This window comes from Rhagoletis zephyria, unplaced genomic scaffold, assembly GCF_001687245.7.
Source record: "Rhagoletis zephyria isolate East Lansing unplaced genomic scaffold, Rhagoletis_zephyria_1.1 Rzeph_scaffold_00094, whole genome shotgun sequence".
In the NCBI taxonomy this organism is placed as follows: Eukaryota; Metazoa; Arthropoda; class Insecta; order Diptera; family Tephritidae; genus Rhagoletis; species Rhagoletis zephyria.
Genome location: NW_016157178.1, coordinates 149,000 through 169,344, shown reverse-complemented (window position 1 = coordinate 169,344; position 20,345 = coordinate 149,000). Strand labels below are relative to the sequence as shown.

At 34.2% G+C, this 20,345-nt stretch overlaps 1 protein-coding gene and 2 long non-coding RNA genes across 11 annotated transcripts in view; 2 read left to right on the top strand and 1 right to left on the bottom strand.

Moving 5' to 3' along the window:
- LOC108375723 (small conductance calcium-activated potassium channel protein) overlaps window positions 1–20,345 on the top strand; it is a 387,259-nt gene that overhangs the window by 344,477 nt on the left and 22,437 nt on the right. The gene's annotated exons all lie outside the window — the stretch shown is intronic.
- LOC108375801 (uncharacterized) lies at window positions 1,620–14,080 on the bottom strand. Its single transcript, XR_001849206.1, has 3 exons — window positions 14,070–14,080; window positions 12,158–12,163; window positions 1,620–1,705 (listed from the first exon to the last, which is right to left on the bottom strand). It is a non-coding gene; the product is annotated as an uncharacterized LOC108375801 (long non-coding RNA).
- The window catches only part of LOC108375793 (uncharacterized), a 27,102-nt gene continuing 8,388 nt past the window's right edge, over window positions 1,632–20,345 (top strand). The window contains exons 1-2 of the long non-coding RNA XR_001849204.1: window positions 1,632–1,698; window positions 20,055–20,059. This is a non-coding gene — a long non-coding RNA (uncharacterized LOC108375793). The remainder of the gene's footprint in view (window positions 1,699–20,054; window positions 20,060–20,345) is intronic.

The window sequence follows — 20,345 nt, the reverse complement described above, 5'->3', positions numbered from 1 at the left end:
ACAAAAATCGTGCTTCGCTTCGTACCTCTCTCTGAAGTCATTTACCATTTTGTTTATTATATGTAACAGAGAAAATAATATGTATTTAATATTTTGTTTATGTGTTTGAAAAACTATAAAGAACTAAAATTCATAAAATGTATTTTCCCTTTTAACTCTTTTATGTTTGTTATTTCAATTCAATGTTGGTGCTAGTCGTTTCGTCTAACAAGCCCGCAGACAGGGTCAAAATAGCGAAGCACTTCCAGGGTTAAAAGACGATATGTAGCTTTGAATGTGAATGTTGTTCTATGTTGTTGTTGACTCGAGCTCGTCTTCTACTGAAACTGAATGGGCTACAATTTTTTTTTTAATTTTCTCAATTTTTATAAATTTTCTAGAAGGTTTGAGGCTTTAACTCAATTGTCTTTTCTTATAGAATTAACTATATTTTTATAAAAAAATTAAATTAAGTAAGGAAAGAAATAATTTTCAATACCTGTCAATACATTTTACTACTATTTTCGTGAGCACGGCTGTACAATGTATTTAAAAATAAAAAAATAGGGGTATATTTGTTTTTGGTATGGAACAATCCTTGGGGGTGGCGGCATTAAAAATCCGATCTTATTTTTTCACAAACATTTTTGGACCACTTTACTGTACATACACACGTAATACCTTTGATTTGTTTTAAAGTAATGAATTTTTATATTGATAATACTATATGTATTTAAAAGTCTATTCGTTATTTTTTGTTAAATTAATGGGCTGTTATTTGTTTGTTATATTGTTAAAAATAAAAAATACATTTAAAAATGAGCTGATTTTTATGGCTTTGTACTGATTTTTGATCCCAACTGTACTGATTATGTCACTATAATATCTGGCCACCCTACTTAAAGTGCAAAACCGCGTATCGACAAAATGCAAAACCGCGTATCAGCAAGAGGCAAAACCGCGTATGTGAAGTTGTAGAAATTATTTTCTAGAGTGCAAAAACACTCATATTTCAAAATGGTTTCATTTTTTTATAAAGCATTCGAATTTCTGGCTAGTATATTTCAGGACGAATGGATAAAGATTGAGCCAAGAGCTTGTGTGAGCAAATCCAATTTTTGGCAGCCAATGTCAGTTTAAGCGGTTTTGTACTTTAAACGACGATATATATTATTTCACAGATCTCAGGGTCAGCTTAGAAATACGTCAGCAAAATTATTTAAAATTTAAGTAGGAATTATTTTTATTTATAACGTAAAAGCGCTATCTGATTCAATCTGATAAGTATATTTCCCCTTAAGTTAACCCATTTTATTTACTCACTTTTTGTCTTTCGTAAAAATATATATTTTATTAAAAATATTCAGATATGTACATATATTTTAAAATTTTAATTTAATTTAATTTTTATCTCCTTTTAATATTTAATTAGATACGTTAAGATTGTAATAATCTGTTAATCTTGAGAACACAAAACCCTTTTTTGTTAAAATTCGCTGCTGCACAAAATCCTGGCTTTTATATTTTCCATCAAAATACCACTTCGCAACCCTGGATTTTCCTGAAGCGTTTCGTTCGGGTCGTAGTTTTGCAACTTCGGGTCATTCGGCGTGGTTTGGCATATTGGATGCCATATTGCTCACACTGTCATCGCCATATTGAATACCCTGTCAACTATCTGTCAACCCTAAGATATCTCACTTGTATTCTTCCACAATGGTTCCTGCTCCGCCCGTGTATTGCTCCACCCGTGTTTTATAATGTTGCGTTCCTGTTGCGGCTTTGCATTAGTGTGTGCGTTGTGCTTTATACCATGTTCTGACCGACATCGAAAACAAGTTTTCGTTGCTAAAACTGGTTTTCGACCTAAAACTTGTGTTTTCGCCCATGTAAAATTTGTCAAACGAAAACCAGTTTGAAAACTCACGTTCCACTCATTCCAATCGGTGTCTTCACTAGTTTTTTTCGATTATTTAACGAAGTGGAAGTCATATTTTATCATCTTTAATATGCCACTTCGGATTTATTGTTAATTGGCTGTTCAAAATAAAATAAGAATGAAAGTAAAAGGTTGTAAATGAAAAGAAAATGAAGGAAAAGTATTTTGGTTTTGTTTTTGTGTAGCAAAACTGTAATCAAAAGATGTAAGAAATGCTAACGAAAACACTAACAGCCGGTGTGAACAGCCTTCAGCCCACAATCCCAAAACTCGTTTTCAAAGTGTTTTCGTTGTCGGTCAGAACATGGTATTAGAGACGTTGAAGTAAGTTAAAATCAGGTTTTTGTTTGTTGAAAACCTAAAAAACCATTTATTTGCAGATTTTGTATGCTTCTGCTGTGCTGCGTTCCTGCTCCACCCGTGTATTAGATTGCTGCGTGCCTGTTAATATACATATCGTCGTTTAAAGCAGGGATGTTGTGAATGTGGAATTTTAGACATCTGCGGATGCGAATGCGGATGTTTAAACGCTAACATCCGCGGATGCGGATGTGAAGTATTTTTATACCCGAGCGCACTTGTGCACAAGGGTATTATAAATTTGTTCACATAACGGTTGTTTGTAACATCCTAAACGAATCGAGATAGTTATAGACAAATATATACACAAATTATCAGAATGAAAAGATAAATCGATTAAGCGGTGACTGCCTGTCCGTCCGTCCGTCCGTCTGTGCACCCGATAACTCGAGCACAAATTGAGATATCTTAATGATGAATAATTTGGTATGCGTACTTCTTTTGAGCGTTGGACAGATGGTATTGAAAATGGGCAAAATCGGACGATAACCAAGCCCAACTCCCATATAACGGTAATTTTCAGAAATACAAAAACTGCGATATTTTAGTAACAACTGAAAATGATTCACTCAAAATTGATATTTACAATAAGTTTTAGACGAAAAATAAGAATATTATAAATTTTTGGAAAATGGGCGTAGCCACGCCCACTTATGATTGCATGTGTATATCTTGGGAACCGCTCCACCAATTTCTCCCAAACTTGGCACATAAAACATACCAAACGGCTTAAAATTTAGAAAATCGGATAATAAACATGCCCACATCCCATATAACTGTAATTTAGCGAAATACGAAAACTTCTATAAATCAGTAAATACTGAAGCTAATTTATTCAAAATTGATTTTTGCAATAATTCTTTAACAAAAAATAGGCTTATAATAAAAGGGTGGAAAATGGGCGTGACCCCGCCGACTTATAACCACATATGTGTATCTCGGTAACCGCTCTATCAATGTGTACCAAACTCGGTATGATTATTGTGGTGGCCACATAAAGGCAAAACGATGAAAGTTTTGAAATCTGACTAAAATACGCCCACTTTTCTATAACGGTAAATTTCAGAAATGCTTGAAACTTTGATATTTAGAAATTTAAGGAAGCTAATTTTACCCAAAATTAATACTAACAACAATCCCTTGAAAAGAAGTAACATTATTATGGAATTTTGGAAAATGGGCGTGGTGCCGCCCACATATATCTATATAAGTTTATCTCATTATATCTAACTGAACGTTCTATCGAAGGTGTTTGAAATAGAGGTAGCGGTAGTCTTCGGAAAGGTGAAAAAACTATATTGAATACTTGCGCCGGATATTTAATGTTCGGCTCCGCCCGAACTTAGACTTTTTTACTTGTTAAGAAATAATTTAGGTGAGTAAATTAGGTGATTTAGTTAAATAAAAATGGAAAGGTTAGTAATTTTTAATAATGTTCTTTTTGAGTATTTGATTTTAAAAATTGGAACATTGTATTCAATAAAAAGTTTTTAAAGGGTCGTAAATCAAACCTGCGCCACTAAATAACTACTCGCTCGAGGCGACAAACTTGAAAAACTTGAAACTTGACAAAATTGTAAATTCTTTTCGATTGACGCTGCACCAGTTGAGAGGTCTTTCAGTTATATTTAGTTTTTTATTGCGGTGCAATAATTCTTTTTTGAGAATTACATCGGGCTGCAAATGTCGGATGTATCCTCCTGACTTCCATCTTCACAATATTGTATGCTATGCAGGCTATATTTATGGCTCCCTTATAATCTATGCCTTTTGTGATAACGAAAGTGCTGAAACGTTTGTACAAAAAGTTATTTTTGGGCCAGAATACAGGGAGAGTCTTATTAAATAATTAAAGAAAACACTGAAAATCAAGATTTAATGGGTACAAATATGAAAAATCGGGACACTTATACTAAGTCCCGACTTTTAAAAAATAATCAGCGGGACAATTTTCTCAAAATCGGTACTGTCCCGCCAAAATCGGTAGGAATGGTCATCGTGTTTGTAATACATAAGTATATAACTTTTATTGGTCGCCCCATAGGCTTAAAATGACGTTATTACCACCCGTTAAAGTTGATTTGTCTGACGATTTTGGCCGAGTTCAACAAAGCACGCCAGTCGTTTCTCTTCTGCGCAAACTGACGCCAATTGGAAATGCCAAATAAAGCCAAGTCCTTCTCCACTTTGTTTTTCCATCGCAGTGGGGACCTCCCTCTTCCTCTGCCACCACCAGCGAGTTCCGAGTTAAATACTTTTAGAGCTGGAGCGTCGGAGGCCACACGAACGACATCACCAAGCCAGCGGAGCCGTAGTATTTTAATTCGTTGCACTATGTTTATATCGTTGTAAAGCTCAAGCAGCGCATCGTTCAATCGTCTGCGGTACTCGCCGTCGCCAACGCGTAAAGCCCCGTAAGTCTTCCGCGAAATCTCACTCATCATGCAATGAGAGTGTGGTTTTCGTACGTCGAGAGAGCACTTTACTCCTGAATTTCCTACTCATTCCAAAGTAGCACTTGTTGGCAGGAGTGATTCTCCTTTGGATTTCAAGGCTGACATTATTACTGGTGTTAATGCTGGTTCCTAAATGAACGAGGACTTTTTCAAACTTTATACTAACAACAGTGACATCGGATGCGTCTGATGATGCGCTTTGCTTCTCCATCAAATTACGAGAAAGCAGAACTGTGGTAACCCTTGTATTTCCCGATACGCCAGAAATTATGCGGTCTTTTAAACGTCGTCGACCATATTCAACATAGCCTTCTTCTATATTTGGCGTATGCTACATTGTCTATGCTGGGGTTTGTAGATCTGAAGCCACCTTGATAAGGCCCAATCAATTTCAAGCTAAATAAGCCCTTGTAATCAGTGTTGCCGCGCCCGAAAATAAAGTTCAATAAAATCTTTCAAAAAGTTTAACAAATCCCGTTAAAATTAAGCAACTTATTTAACGGGTCTTAATAAAATGAAAAATGCTTGGAATTACTGTGTTTCTTCCTGAGCTTGGTAAATTAGTTATAGAAATAAAAAGTAAGCAAGTAAGTAAGTAAAAGCTCTCTAAGGCTGAGTTTTGTCGTCAAAAGTAAGGATTTTATAGTCTTAGGTCCAATTTCAAATTAATATTTAAATGGGTTTTAAGTTTAATTGTGGTTTGTTGTTTAAATGCCATTTAGCTTTCGTTGGGTTTCAGATCAACATTATTTAAATATGCCAAACAATTGGCAGCACTGCTGCTTGTTCCATGAAATTGTTGTTGCATTTGCTTGTTTGTTTACATTTTCTGCTGAACAGCTGATTGTTTTTTGGTGGGATTTTGTGGGATTGATTAAACAACCTGCCAATCAATCCCGGTTGTCTGGTATAAAAACTGGGTTGCATATCTCATATTTAAATAGCCGATATTGGCCATTTAAGTGCAGATTACTTAAGTAAGGCCTAACAATTGCTAAATTTGAAAACTATTACACATTCTTTCAGGCCACACTGAGGGAAATAATGCATAGTAAAAATGAATACTTTATATGTGATTAACAAGAATTTAAAAATAATATTTTCATACAAAATTTATTACGTACGTATTTGACTGTTCACATCTGAGTATATATATGAGTGTACATACGCACCCCAAGCATGCAGAGCGCCGCTCTGAGAGCGGTGACAACACACACATTCATACATAGTACATGTTTATCCGTACAAATCGCGTGCTGTGGTGTTGATGGATATTCAACATTTGAAAGCAAATTTATATGCCTGGGTGTAAAGATGCATGCCACAATTTGTTGATATACAGGTCAGGCAACATGCAAGTTAAATATATTTTTTTTTTTAGTTTTCGTCTTGATTATTCACTTCACGGATGCTTTTTCAGAACGAACGCGGTCATTTTAATATGCGCGGAATTGAATTGAATATTTACCATTATAAAGTACTTTCGTTGACGTTTATAGTAAGATCAATTACGTTTCTATTTGATTTTAATATTTTTTTCCCTCAGTGTAGAGCTGTAAAACTATCGATATTCATCCCATTCAATGTTTTCGATAGTTTGCATTGAAACTATCGATAGTATCGGATAATTTTAAAATGCGTTGACGAAGCTATTTATATAAACTTTTTAGTTTTGTTTAGTTAGCGATTTTCAGTAACTTTGTTCTTTCTCTTCGATTTTTTAAATATTTTAAACTGATAATATACGAATATTCCCAAANGTTGTTGCATTTGCTTGTTTGTTTACATTTTCTGCTGAACAGCTGATTGTTTTTTGGTGGGATTTTGTGGGATTGATTAAACAACCTGCCAATCAATCCCGGTTGTCTGGTATAAAAACTGGGTTGCATATCTCATATTTAAATAGCCGATATTGGCCATTTAAGTGCAGATTACTTAAGTAAGGCCTAACAATTGCTAAATTTGAAAACTATTACACATTCTTTCAGGCCACACTGAGGGAAATAATGCATAGTAAAAATGAATACTTTATATGTGATTAACAAGAATTTAAAAATAATATTTTCATACAAAATTTATTACGTACGTATTTGACTGTTCACATCTGAGTATATATATGAGTGTACATACGCACCCCAAGCATGCAGAGCGCCGCTCTGAGAGCGGTGACAACACACACATTCATACATAGTACATGTTTATCCGTACAAATCGCGTGCTGTGGTGTTGATGGATATTCAACATTTGAAAGCAAATTTATATGCCTGGGTGTAAAGATGCATGCCACAATTTGTTGATATACAGGTCAGGCAACATGCAAGTTAAATATATTTTTTTTTTTAGTTTTCGTCTTGATTATTCACTTCACGGATGCTTTTTCAGAACGAACGCGGTCATTTTAATATGCGCGGAATTGAATTGAATATTTACCATTATAAAGTACTTTCGTTGACGTTTATAGTAAGATCAATTACGTTTCTATTTGATTTTAATATTTTTTTCCCTCAGTGTAGAGCTGTAAAACTATCGATATTCATCCCATTCAATGTTTTCGATAGTTTGCATTGAAACTATCGATAGTATCGGATAATTTTAAAATGCGTTGACGAAGCTATTTATATAAACTTTTTAGTTTTGTTTAGTTAGCGATTTTCAGTAACTTTGTTCTTTCTCTTCGATTTTTTAAATATTTTAAACTGATAATATACGAATATTCCCAAACGTATTACAAAAAACTTTCATCAGTCAACTTCGGCTACACCACAGTATTTTTGCATAGAACTCACTCCAAAATTTACGGAAAAGGCCAGATTTCAAGTGTATGCTATAAGAACTCAAATCATTGTACAAATAGCCGAACCGTACCCCCCCCCGCCCCCCTTCTACACGAATATTTATCCATTCAAAGTATCAAAAGGAAATAAAAGCATCCCCAAAATTTGACAAACCCTGGCTTATATCAATAGTTTCTTCCATCGACTCAGAAGGACTAACACCATAATAAGGTTCCAAAAAGATATTCAAACTAGGTTTTAACCGACTTCAAAAAAAGGAGGAGGTTATCAATTTGTCGGAATATTTTTTTTTTTAGGTATGTTTCCCGATAACTTTGGACCACGTCAACCGATTTAGATACTTCTTTTTGCATCGGAAAGGTAGTATCTTACAGGTGGTCTCATACTAACCTTTAGATCCGATCATTGGATCATGAAAAAATTAACGGTACTCCTAAATTTTTATATGAGAATTGAAGTCGGTTTTCTTTTTTTCTTAAAAATTACTTGTTTTCAAATTTAATTACACCCGATTTACATGATTCAAGTACTTAAAGCAATTCTGGTTCATTCTCTTTTGTTTTTTCTATTTGCTTTTACACGCTTCAATTTTGTTGAATTCAAGCTTTTGGTTCATTAAATGGGAAACAACGAAAATGTCAAAAGCAAAGCAAGAAACATTAACTCTTGCCTTTTCTTCTCAACCCCTCTCTTCCACTAGCAAGAAGAATTGAATTCAATACTTGAACCGTGTAAAACCCGGAAATAGGTAAAAAGAACAGTGAGGTGCAAGCAAATCAATGTTGCCAAATTCCCATTTTCAAAAATAAAAAAATGCAGTAGTACATATAATATACTTAAACAATATGTATATTTCCTCAAACATTTCCTCGATAGTGCAAAAAAGGAAAACCATTCGATATTATCGATAGTACCATCGATAGTTTTACAGCTCTACTTTCAACACATACTCCTATAATACTTAGTTATCTGCCCTTTCGCTAATTTTTTGAATGCATGCAGAAGACGAGTTTGGTATCATGATATCCATAATGTGCGTGTTGATCTTGTCACGCAAATGAAGCGACCTAGAGTTCTAGGTCGTCTCTGAACGGCAAATGGTTTTTATGAGAAGCGATTTCATGGCAGAAGTACACTCGACCGCAGAGCGGGAATTGCGTAGAGGGATATGGATGACAGTCTTCCTAAAATAAATATGAAAAATTTATTGAAATAGTAACTCTTCTGACTATGAATTTTTGAGGAAAATTATCCTTTTTGACTATTTTAATAAACAAATTTAACAAAACGAAGAAAAGTTTAACATTTTAACAGGCAGGAAAAACTTAATCAATTTTGCTTAAATTTAACCAAAATGGCAACGCTGCTTGTAACCTATGCTTAGAAGGTCAAGCCCAAGGTTGTTGTCCCGAATAGCGGGTCGCCTTTCTTGTGGATTGGACTGATCACACTTAGGCAGTCTGCACACGGGACGTATGGATTTAGACGCGTAAGTATTAGATGCTATATACGAAAGTTGTACGCTTTGATGCCGAACACATGTATTTAAATGGAGAGCTGCAGACGAGTCGTCAGCTTCACGAATTCGTCAAAACAAGCTAGCTGCAAATCATCTGGCGTACAGCAGTGTTGGTAGCTAGGCGTACGTCCCACAGTGGGGTAATCGACCCTGAAGTGGAGATCAATTCATACGTACATTTAATGTAAAATATTTTGATGTGTTTGTATAACTAGCACCAAATGAAGTAAAAAAAAGACAAATCGGAAAATAGTTTAGTGAGAATTTTTTTTATGTAGATTTTTATGGCGTCACCAAAGAGCGAGAAAAGTTAAAATTTAGTTGTTTCTCCCATAAATAATTTTTATTATTAATGATAATTTGTTAAAATCCTAATCATCATTTATTACAAGTTAAACGGCACTTCTAAATATCATTATAATAATTATCTTTATCATTATCTTCATTTCTTTTTTCATCATCAACATCACCCACATCACTTTTTTAGGTAATTCTTTATTTCTTTTTAACAAATAAAATAGTGGAAAAAAACAACACGAATTCACAAGGCGAACTTAGCACAGTGCGTAGGCAACTGGCTGAGTCAGTGGGATCGTCGGTTCGAATCCTACTGAAAGAAGTCTGATGAGGAAATGTGATGATTTCCGAAATAGCTATCACTTCTACCATTTTTTCAAATTGTTGTTGCTTTTCCACAATAAGTTTTTCATTAAAAACGGCCTCAAGCTCAATTATAATTGTTGAAGGTAATTCTTTATATGATAACGAATACGAATTGTACAAATTTTCTCTTCAACAATTATCTACATGTTTTTGTTAAGCCTAGAAAGTAATTTAGAATATATGTATAACCTTTAATAAAAATAATCATCATCTTCGCTTGCGTAATTGTCATCAATATCAACATCTTCATCATCGATATAAGGCTTCATAATTAACAACTGTTGTGCTTCTTTCGGCAAATCCTGCATTTTTTTTTTGGTAGTTTTCTCATACTTGATACAACAGGGTCGGAACTAATCAAAAGTCTATTGAATATATCTTCAGTCTTATTTTTTCTGTTGCACTTGCGAGAAAAATTTTCTCTGCAGCTCTTAAAATCTTTTATGCGCTTCTTCAGACAACTGATGTTTATTTATTTTTTTTTGAACACGGAAAACCTGTAGCCAACTTTTGTTTGCTTCAAAAAAACGTTCTTCGTGACTACGGGACCTATTCCAAGGAATTTTGAACTCAGAGATAAAATATCTCATCTTTTCATTAAATTCTTTTAAAATTTCATCAGATGGCCTGATGCGATCTCTCATTTGTCCCGTTAAAACGTTAAATCTATCATTCAATTGATCGCAGCTAGAGTTTTTCATTATTTCCTATAAAGAAAATAATCATATTATTAGGCCTTTAAAGTCTCCGTGTCCCCGTCTACTCGTAACCATATTAGTTAAAAATATCATCACTATCATTATTTCCATTCACTGCACGTGATATTTATGCATAAAAATAGCAACACTATAAACAATAACAAAGATTAGCCAGCAGATAGAAACCCGTTATTTTCATTTTCTTGGTTTCTGCGGCGTGGATATGTATCTTCGCGTGTCGTTTTTTCCAGGGGTCTTCTCATATTTTTCGTACAGCATCTTGAGGGGTTCGAATATTACATCGGATACGGTGTTTGTTTGTTCGTTTATAATTCTCCCTTGTAATGTTTTCTGCTTGTATATCTCCATGTTTTCCAATATGTTCAAACGCCGTCCTTTATGCTGTACGTGGAGGAGTTTAGCTGCCTTATTAATTTTTATTGGTGTACATTTATTTTCGAACATATGATTTGCGAAGTTTGATTCTGGTGTGACGCTTGGTTTTTGTGTCCTCTTATTGAAGTCTCTTATATGTCCGCGGAATCTTGTTGTAATCTTACGGCCAATTTGCCCTATGTAGCTACACTTGCATTCACACGTTAATTTGTATACACCCTGCTTATCTAGAGTGTCCTCTTCGTTTGTGCTGTTGTTCAGTATCCTTCCACCGTTGTTCCTGGTTCTGAACGATGTGCGAATGTTGAATTTTTGAAAAACGTTGGCCAGTTTGTATGTCATTTTACCCGTGAAAGTTAACACTGCCCAAGCTGTATCGTTGTTTTCTTTCTTGTCCCTACTTTTTCGTTTCGAGTCCTTTCTAATTTTGTCCACCTGATCTTTTTTGTATCCATTGTTTTTGGCAATAGCATATATTGTGTCTAGCTCTCTCCTGTGTGCTTCCTTCGTTAATGGGGTTCGCTCAAGTCTAGTTAATAATTGTCTAAATGCTGCGTTTTTGTGTTGCTGCGGGTGGTTAGAGGTTTCATGTATTACTGTGTCGGTCGCTGTGGGCTTTCTGTATATCGCGTATTCCAGTCCGTTGGTGGTCTTGTTTATTTTAATCGTTAGATCCAAATAGTTGAGTTTTCCTTTGTCTTCCTTATCCATCGTGAATGCTATATTTTTGTGTTGTTCATTAAGGTAGTCTAATATCTGCTCCTCTTTGTCCCCCGTTATTATACATGTTATGTCGTCTACATATCTAGCGTAGAAGCTGACCCCTAAATTGGTTGTGAGATGCTCCATATATTCCTCCTCTAGGCTTTGCATGAACAACTCCACGAGTATAGCCGATGTTGGGTTACCCATTCCTAGTCCATTTATTTATCTGTATATTTTGTTGTTAAATCGGAAATAATTTTGGTTTATCGTAGGCTTTAAAGCAGAGATGGGCAAATTGGCTCCCAGGTGCCTTTTGCACTGAGGAGCCGGCTTGGCTCATTTAGGAGCTTGATGAGGGGGGCATCAAGAGCCAGCATGAAGGGGGAAGAAGAGCGTAATAAAACAGATTGTACTCCGACTCTCATTAGTTGCGATCCCGTACGAGTCCGGACTAGTCAGAAATAGTCAGAATCAGTCAGATTTTACAGGAAATCTATCCCGTACTCGGTTCTCTGACTATTGAGAGGACAAAATGAGAGTAACTACGTTTCTCTCTCTGTCAGAAGTTACCAGTTTTAGTCCGAGAATTTTTTGCTGGTAAATTCTGGTAAATGTGTCAAACGATCAGCTGTAGTGTGCTTGGCAACTTGGCACTCTGCTAATGCATGTTGAAAAGTATTTAGTTACTTGTTTAAGTGGATTCTTATGAATTTGAAAGTACTTTTGGTTGTTTACATGTGCGAGCTGAGTGTGTTTACATACAAAATAAGCAAAAATTTACAAACAAAATTTTCAGGTTATGTTGAAGTTGACAGAAGTTACCATCTTTTACTAGAAAGCGATCCCGTACTTTTCAAAGTTACTCTCTTGCTCTGAGCGAATTTTTATTTTTTGACAGTTTTACAAGTTTTAGTCCGAGGAATACGCGATTGCACCTATTACTAATGCAAACATTAAAAGAGAATGATAACATATGCATACATGCATAGTTGCCAACTTCGTGCTTTAAGCACTAGATTTAGTGCTTTTTGAAAACTAAAACGCCAAAAAAAGTTATTTAGTGCCTAGTGCCTTTTTTAGTGCTTTTTTCTGAACTAAAATTACTCCGATATAGTTAAAACCTGAAATAATTTTTAAATATTTAAAGCTGTGGCAGAACTGCACTCGTTCGCTCATGCTTCACAGGTATACGAAGAGCGGCAGCAGAGCCGAGAGAGAGAGAGAGAGATCATACGAGAGTAGCCACAATTTTTAAATTCGGTAATAATAGATCTCCTTTGCGACCCAGTTCAGCTACGTATTTTTCATATAATTTGTAAAAATAAAGATTTACAAATTTTTAAATTAAACTCTCTTTTAAAAAGATATTTTGTACTGTTAAACGTAATTTAATTTACCGGTTAATAAATCACCCAAATAATGCAAAATCTATTTTACAAAAAAGTTGAATTCAAAGCTAAATTAATGTTTCAAATATTTATACATATAAACCTGTGTATGAATATTTTACATAATTGTAAAATTAGATTTCCGTTCAAAATATGCTCGTATGTATTTTCATTATGAATAAAATGACATACATATGTATGTTAAAATATTAACTTACTAGCTTATACCCGCGGGTTTCACCGCGCGCTTTTATACAAATATAAAAAATAATTTAATGATGTTAGATTTTATTTCTGTGCCCATTTCGTTATAGCTCGTTATATTTTAAGCGAGTTAAGGTATTTAGGCCGTTTAAAACTATGAAATTATAAAATCTAGTCTGCGCGCTAGGCATACGAAAGATATCAATCCCTCTAAGTTTACCTTAAAATGGTTTCAGGTATACGACGCGTAAACATGTAACCTTCTTGGAGGTACCACGGCGGGTTCTAATATTTCCAACTCAAATTTAGTAACCTGGCCTTGATAAAATACCACTTCTCATTACTGTAGAAAATGCCTCAAGAGAGCTTTAGATTATAAGGCCGAACCCGGCTCTCCCTTTTCCCTTAAATGAAATTTTTTCTATCAGTATGGCACTTATAAAATAAATCTCCATAACAAATTTAAAATACTTCCAAAGATTTTCTATCCTTCCAGAGATATGTATTAAGAAATTTTTAGTATGTATGGGAGGCGACATGCCTCCTTTTTTAATAACTCACATTTTTTCCATGAGCAATTGAAACATTTTGTATACACAACTCCATACCAAGTTCCAGTATTCTTCCACAAACACTTCCAGGGATATGTGGCAAGAAAAAGTCAATTTGCACAGAAAGTGCCACGCCCCTTTTTCTTATAGCCCTAATCTTCTTTCATGAATTTAGAATTGATTTTACATATCCCAGTAACAAGTCCAGTACTCTACCATGAACACCTCTAGAGATATGCAGTATAAAAGTAAATTTGTACGGGAGGTACCATGCCCCTTTTCGAATAACGCAAATTTTTCTCCATGAGTATGGAATTAATTTTGTATACACATCTCGGTGCCAAGTTCCCGTCCTCTGCAATAAACACCTCCAGAGATATCAGCATACAAAAATCAATTTGCATGGGAGTTGCCACATCACCTTTTCCAATAACTCTCATTTTTCTCCATGAGTATAGTATTAGTTTCACATACATCATACATATGTATTTCCATACCAACCTTGAGTACTTTACCCCAAACATTTGAAGGGATATGCAATATGAAACTTTCAGTCAGTATGGGAGGTGCTACGCCTCTTTTCCAAAAACGTCCGTTTTTCTCCGTCAATATGAACATGATTTCACACAGTGTTGGAAAAATGTTAATCTGATTAACGTTTAAAAATTACCGATCAAAATGTTAATCGCGTTTGACGATTAAAATTAATTAGCCGTAATCAACTGTACGATTAATGATAACATTTTTTGAATCGTTAATCGCTGGCTGCGATTACATTTAATTAATTTAAAATATTAATCGTTAATCCAATTAAAAATAAAATCTGATTAATTTGTCTAGTTTGTCCGAGTTTGAAACCAAACACCAGTTATAGTAATTATTTTGTGTTTTACGCCTATAAAAAGCACATAATATAAAAAATTATAATTATTGTTATTAGTAATACATAAACTGGGAACTTTTACAAACCTAGTTTGTAAAACGTTTGTTGGTATATATCTTAATGAAAATGCACACCAAATTGCTTAGATGGATGAGGAAACCCGACTTAGCCATTCCGGATTAACTTGCTTTGTGTGCACAGGGAAATTCCAGCATAACTTAATTAATCACCAAACCTACTTGATCAAATTAAGAGTTAATGATTAAAAATTAATTTTTTAATCGCGGTCACGATTAACTATTTAGTCAGATTAAAATTAATCATGATTAACTGTAATGAGATTGAACTTAATCGTATTAACTAACTGATTAAAACATCAATCGATTAATGCCATCATTAATTTCACATAGATATCACTATACAAAGTTTCAGTTCTCTCCCACAAATACATCCAGAGATATGTATGTAATATGAAAATACCAATTTGTATGGGAGGGGCCTTGAGTTATCGGACTTACTTTCAGTCTAAGACCATCCTTCCGAAATCTGTAGTAAGTGTACTAAATTTCGTTCTGATCGGAAAACCGGTTAACGAAGTAGCCTGTTTTTCAATCCAGGTCATAAACCAAAATTTCATTTTCAAACAGGTGGCAATTCTTAAAAAAGTAGCCTTTTTTCCAGTCTAGGTCATAAAATATGTGTGCAAACTTTCATGCAAATCAGTTCAGTCCTTTACGCGTATTAATTTAATTAAACTTTCCTAATACGTGATAACTCTTAAAATAGTATGCCTATTTTCCACTGTAGGTCATAAGCTATCTGTGTGCAAATTTTCATGCAAATCCATTCAGTCGTTCCCGCATATTAAATAAATTAAACTTTTTTAACAGGTGGCAACTCTTAAAAAAAAATAGCCTATTAACGAATCTGGCCCATAAGCTATCTGCGTACAAAATTTCATGCAATTCCGTTCAGTCGTTTCCGCGTGATGATTTCCCAAACATCCAAACATACAAACTTTCACATTTATAATATTAAGTAAGATTTTTTGCAATATTTATGCAAACTTGGGGTTTGTCACAAAAAAGAGGAAAAACCTTATCTGTCGCTCGAAAAATCTAAGCTCGGTCGCCGCCAAAAAAAAATATCTACATAAAAATAAAAATAAAAATTCTGAGGATGATCATTTTTTTAGTTTTGGTAAAAAATTAAAAAAATTGTTGTGGCAACCCTGAGGATGAAACTGAATTAGGCACACTAACAATTGCTCACTTTTAGCTCGTGCTTGTTTGTGGTAGGTCGGCGTTATGCAGAAATTTTGTTTGGCAAACTGCGTGCAATTGTTGTTGCAGCAAACTCGGAGAGAGCGAGTTTGGCGACTCTCACAGCAAACTAATTTTGTTTGGTCAAACTGCAGCAAATTCGGTGTTGTCATATACAAAAAATTTTTGACAATTGTTGCTATACACATAAAATTGTCGTGATACTGAAAGCCAGAGAACTGAATTTATGCTGTAGGAGCTTCAAAGATTAGGGCACAGTTAATTGCCTATACGACATCATAAAAAATATATTAATTGTGCGCGTTATGTACATCTGAAATTCTCATTTCGTGTTGGCAATAGCCGTGAAAACCATAATGAACGTGCAACCCTGTGCCAAACTCGGCATAACCACCTCCGAGCAAACTAAGCAGCCGCCATTTAATTTGGCAAACAAAAGTTTGTCTGCATAACACCGACCGTAGTGTCCATCACGGCTCATGTAGATATGATAATTATTTTCGTTTTTGAGAGATGCTGAATTTGCTGTTGACTGTTAGTATTTCCGCAGCTGCTGTGCGATGAAGATCATGAAAGTGGGGATGTATGATGATTGTAATGTATTTTTAACACCCTCTTCACCCTGAGAACTGCTTTACCTCTTGCGTAGCACTTGCTGCCTCTTTGACTGCTTTAAGAGCCAAAAATCTGCCCATCCCTGCTTTAAAGTATTGATAATTTCTTTTGCGATTTTCTTTTCCGTTTTGCCGAGTAATATTCTTAATAAAATATCCATTGTCTCTGTTGTTGGTATTGACGGGTAAAGATCCTTTATGTCAAATGATACCAATTTAGTATTATTAGTGATATGTAGGGGTGTCATCTTTTCTATAAGCTCTGCCGCGTTTGTGACTATATATTAATTTGACAAGGGATGACGGAAAATCGTTCCACAATACATCATAATTCTAAGCTATTATTGTAAAATTTAATAAACCCAAATTTAATTTTATAAGTCTGAGCAGATATGTACATAAATGTATACATACTTTCTTTGATACATGCAAGTACTAAAAGTTTCGCCTTTGAAACCAAACAGTATTTAGCCTACTTTTGATAATATACGTATATACCTAATAGTTATGCCGTATGTAGGGTATACAAAAAAAAAACAGTAATTGAGCAACCAACGATCGTGGAAAATAACAATATTACTTTCTTGTATGTTTTGTACTTAGTTTTCACTTTTTATGTTTGGTTATGTTCTTCATCGAGAGTTTCATGAATATTTCACCAACGAGGTTATATTATATTTGATTACATAGTGATGTAGAATTTTAGCTACTTTCATTTGATACTAAACCCTTCTTTGTATTTTGAAATTCATTTTTTGAATTAATACACAATATCGACGTCAATTACCCCACTGTGCGTCCGCTTAGAAAAGAGTAAGAAGAAAAAGTTTGTTTACAATTTTCCATTTGTTTACATTTTCCATAAAAACAAACAGATAAAACAGTAAAATTCGTGCAAATAATTGAAAAATAACTTAAAATTTATTAAAGAAATAATAATTTTTCATCACTTAACATTTTTGCGCCTCATACTTTGACGCTTTGAACTCGCTTCGTGTGCAGATCTTGATGCGTAGACGAATCGGTGCTACATAAAAAATTTTATCGCGTATAAAGCTATATGACCCGTGTGTAGACTGCCTTAAATTCCAGTCATCAGACATCAGTGTTGTCGCGAGCGAATGTTTAAGGGAAGCGAAGCGCTTGAAAAATCGAAGTGTTTCGAAGACGATCGAAGTGAAATGTGCCTGAATTCCTGTCGGTATTACACATTTTCTTCCATACAAAGTACGTGTTTTTACACATATGGAAGGAAATGAGCACCACCTAAAAAAAAAATCAAAAATCAACGCGAATTCCTAGCTCAATACGATACTAAAATTGCATCGGCTATACAAGTGTATACCCGAGTTTTTTCTAGAAATTCGGTTTGAAAAGTTTGAAATTTTGATGTCGATTTTTTGAAAGTTGGCGATTGTTAATAAAACTTACTGGTCTACATGGTTGGTTGCATGATACAAAAAACAAGGTAGTTCCATTGTCACTTTTTCGTCGCCATATTAACAACCTGACAATTAAGCAGATTGTGACATTTCGTGCTACCATACCCAATATCTAGAATCCTTCAAATTTTCATATTAATTTTTTGTCGATTTAAAAATATTTTGTTCTTACATGTACATTTAAAATTGTGTGAAAGCTGACAGTTTATAGAATTCAGTAGCGACGAAAACAAAGGGGGGTTAAGTGGTTAACCTTACCTAAGCCGATCATAAAACTTGCGACGCAATTTCAGCTTACGCCTATGGATCTTGGCAAGAATGTAATCCCTGAAGGTTTAGCTTAAAATGGTTCTCGGGATACACCCTGTGATCATTTTCCTTTCCAAAAGGTGTCGCGCCCGTTTTTCTGTACATATTTCCGTGGGAAAAATACCTCATCTCAGTATTCTAGGTAAATGCTTCCAGAGGTATCTATGCGTCACAAGAATTTTAGTTTATTTGGTTCATACCGCTAGCTCTTTTCAATGGCTACGAGATCGTTTTCATATACCCCCATTTTTCATAGGTTTGGGATTGATTTCATTTACCTCTATTCCAAGTTCTACGGTGGCACGCCGCATTTTCCAATAAATCCATATTTTTCCATGAGCTTGAGATTGACTTCATATACATATATCCATACAAAGTTCCAGGACTCTACCACAAATACTTCCAGAGATATGCACTATGAAAAATTCGATTTGTATGGGGGGTTCCACACGCCCTTTAGATATCGGTTTTGTTTTAGCCTATAACCATTCTTGTGAAAATTTGTGATTGCAAAAAATTAAATCAAACATCATAGTTGACCAAAAAAGAATATTAGACTTCATTCTCTCAACTTCTCAGAATGTAGAAAAGCTAAGAAATATATAATAAGATAGGATATATTAAAACAGCCTCCAAACATTTACTAAAGACACCCCTGGACTACACAAATCAGTTTGATTCAAAATTTATTTTTATCTATTTTTTATACTTAAATTTTGGGTGTGTCAAAATTTCATGTGAAAACAATATGTGTTACTGGAAAAATTTTACGGCCCATGGGTCCTAAAGTAAATTCCATTTGCTGTTAAATGGACAAAGACAATAAGTATTACATAACACATCGAAACGTGTAATTTCAGTGTCTGAATTACATCTGAATCATCGTATCCAATATAGACACTATAGACGATGAGGACACTAAAAAAATTTTAAAATATGTTCACTAAAATTGTTTTAATATTAAAATAATAACTTAGCAAGTTGTTATCGAATTTAATGTAAAATTTAAACGTTTTTAAGATAAGATATTGATTATTTTTAAAAGATATATATTAATACAACTATTTTCTTTATAATCCCAAACTTAGGATATAAAATCTCCCTCACCAAAAAACTTACAGTTGGGTAACGCCGCTTCCAATTTTTCACAATTGAGCAATTGTCAAAAATCTGCTTTTTAATCAAAAAGTTGTTTATTGAAACTGCCTTCTTGTTTGTATAATGGTTGGTTGTAGTATAAACAAAATTTTTGTAAAAAGTAAATTATAAATAAATAAAGAAAAAATAAATGATCAGAAGTCATAAAGAAATAGTGTCTCTAATTATACATACATTTACATATATGTATATGTATTAATAAAAAACATGTTTTTTATTTATTATCTCCTTTTAACAAAAAAATTCAGATGTTGAATCTTACAGATACAGGGTAGAACTAGTTCTATATAACAAAACTCTTAAACTTTTAATAGTGGTTCACTTTGTGTCCACTAGTGGTCCCTTTAGGTTGTCCACTTTCGCCGAAAAGATCGATTGATTAATTAAGATTAATTTTTTTCCAGTGAAATTGTATGTCGTTTCGTTGGCGGACATTTTCTTCACAGTCGTAAAAGTATCTTCAAAGAGATCTATTAAAATTAATTCAAATTAAGTAAAATTCATACCTTTTAATACCACTCCTCTTCGAAGTGCTACGAAAGAAAACGGGGTTAAATAATAAAAATTTTTTATAAATATGAAAAGAATACAAATCTTACATTTCTGCCGCTTTCAAACCGACGCACAGTGTTTCGACTATATGGAGGCAGGTATAAAAAAAGTCATGGTGACAGTTGGTAAAAAAAACCGGTTTGACTTAGAGAGGGAATAGTAAAAGTCATAAGTACCAAATTTTACATTATTTACTCACCCCCCTTCACGAACGATACATTTCCAAAAAAATACGGGAATGGGCGCGATATCGGCTTATCAGTTTAGTTGCATTTGGCGCTGAACCCATTACAGAAAGTGTTTCTTTTTCAATTGTAATTAATTACACTGGTCGACGGCCAAAATTTACCAGAGACGCCGTTATGAAATTCGTATGTAAAATCACCCCCTGATTCCGAAAATCAAGGTTATTTTTAATTTTATGGTACCGTTTTTGAGATATTTGCAATTT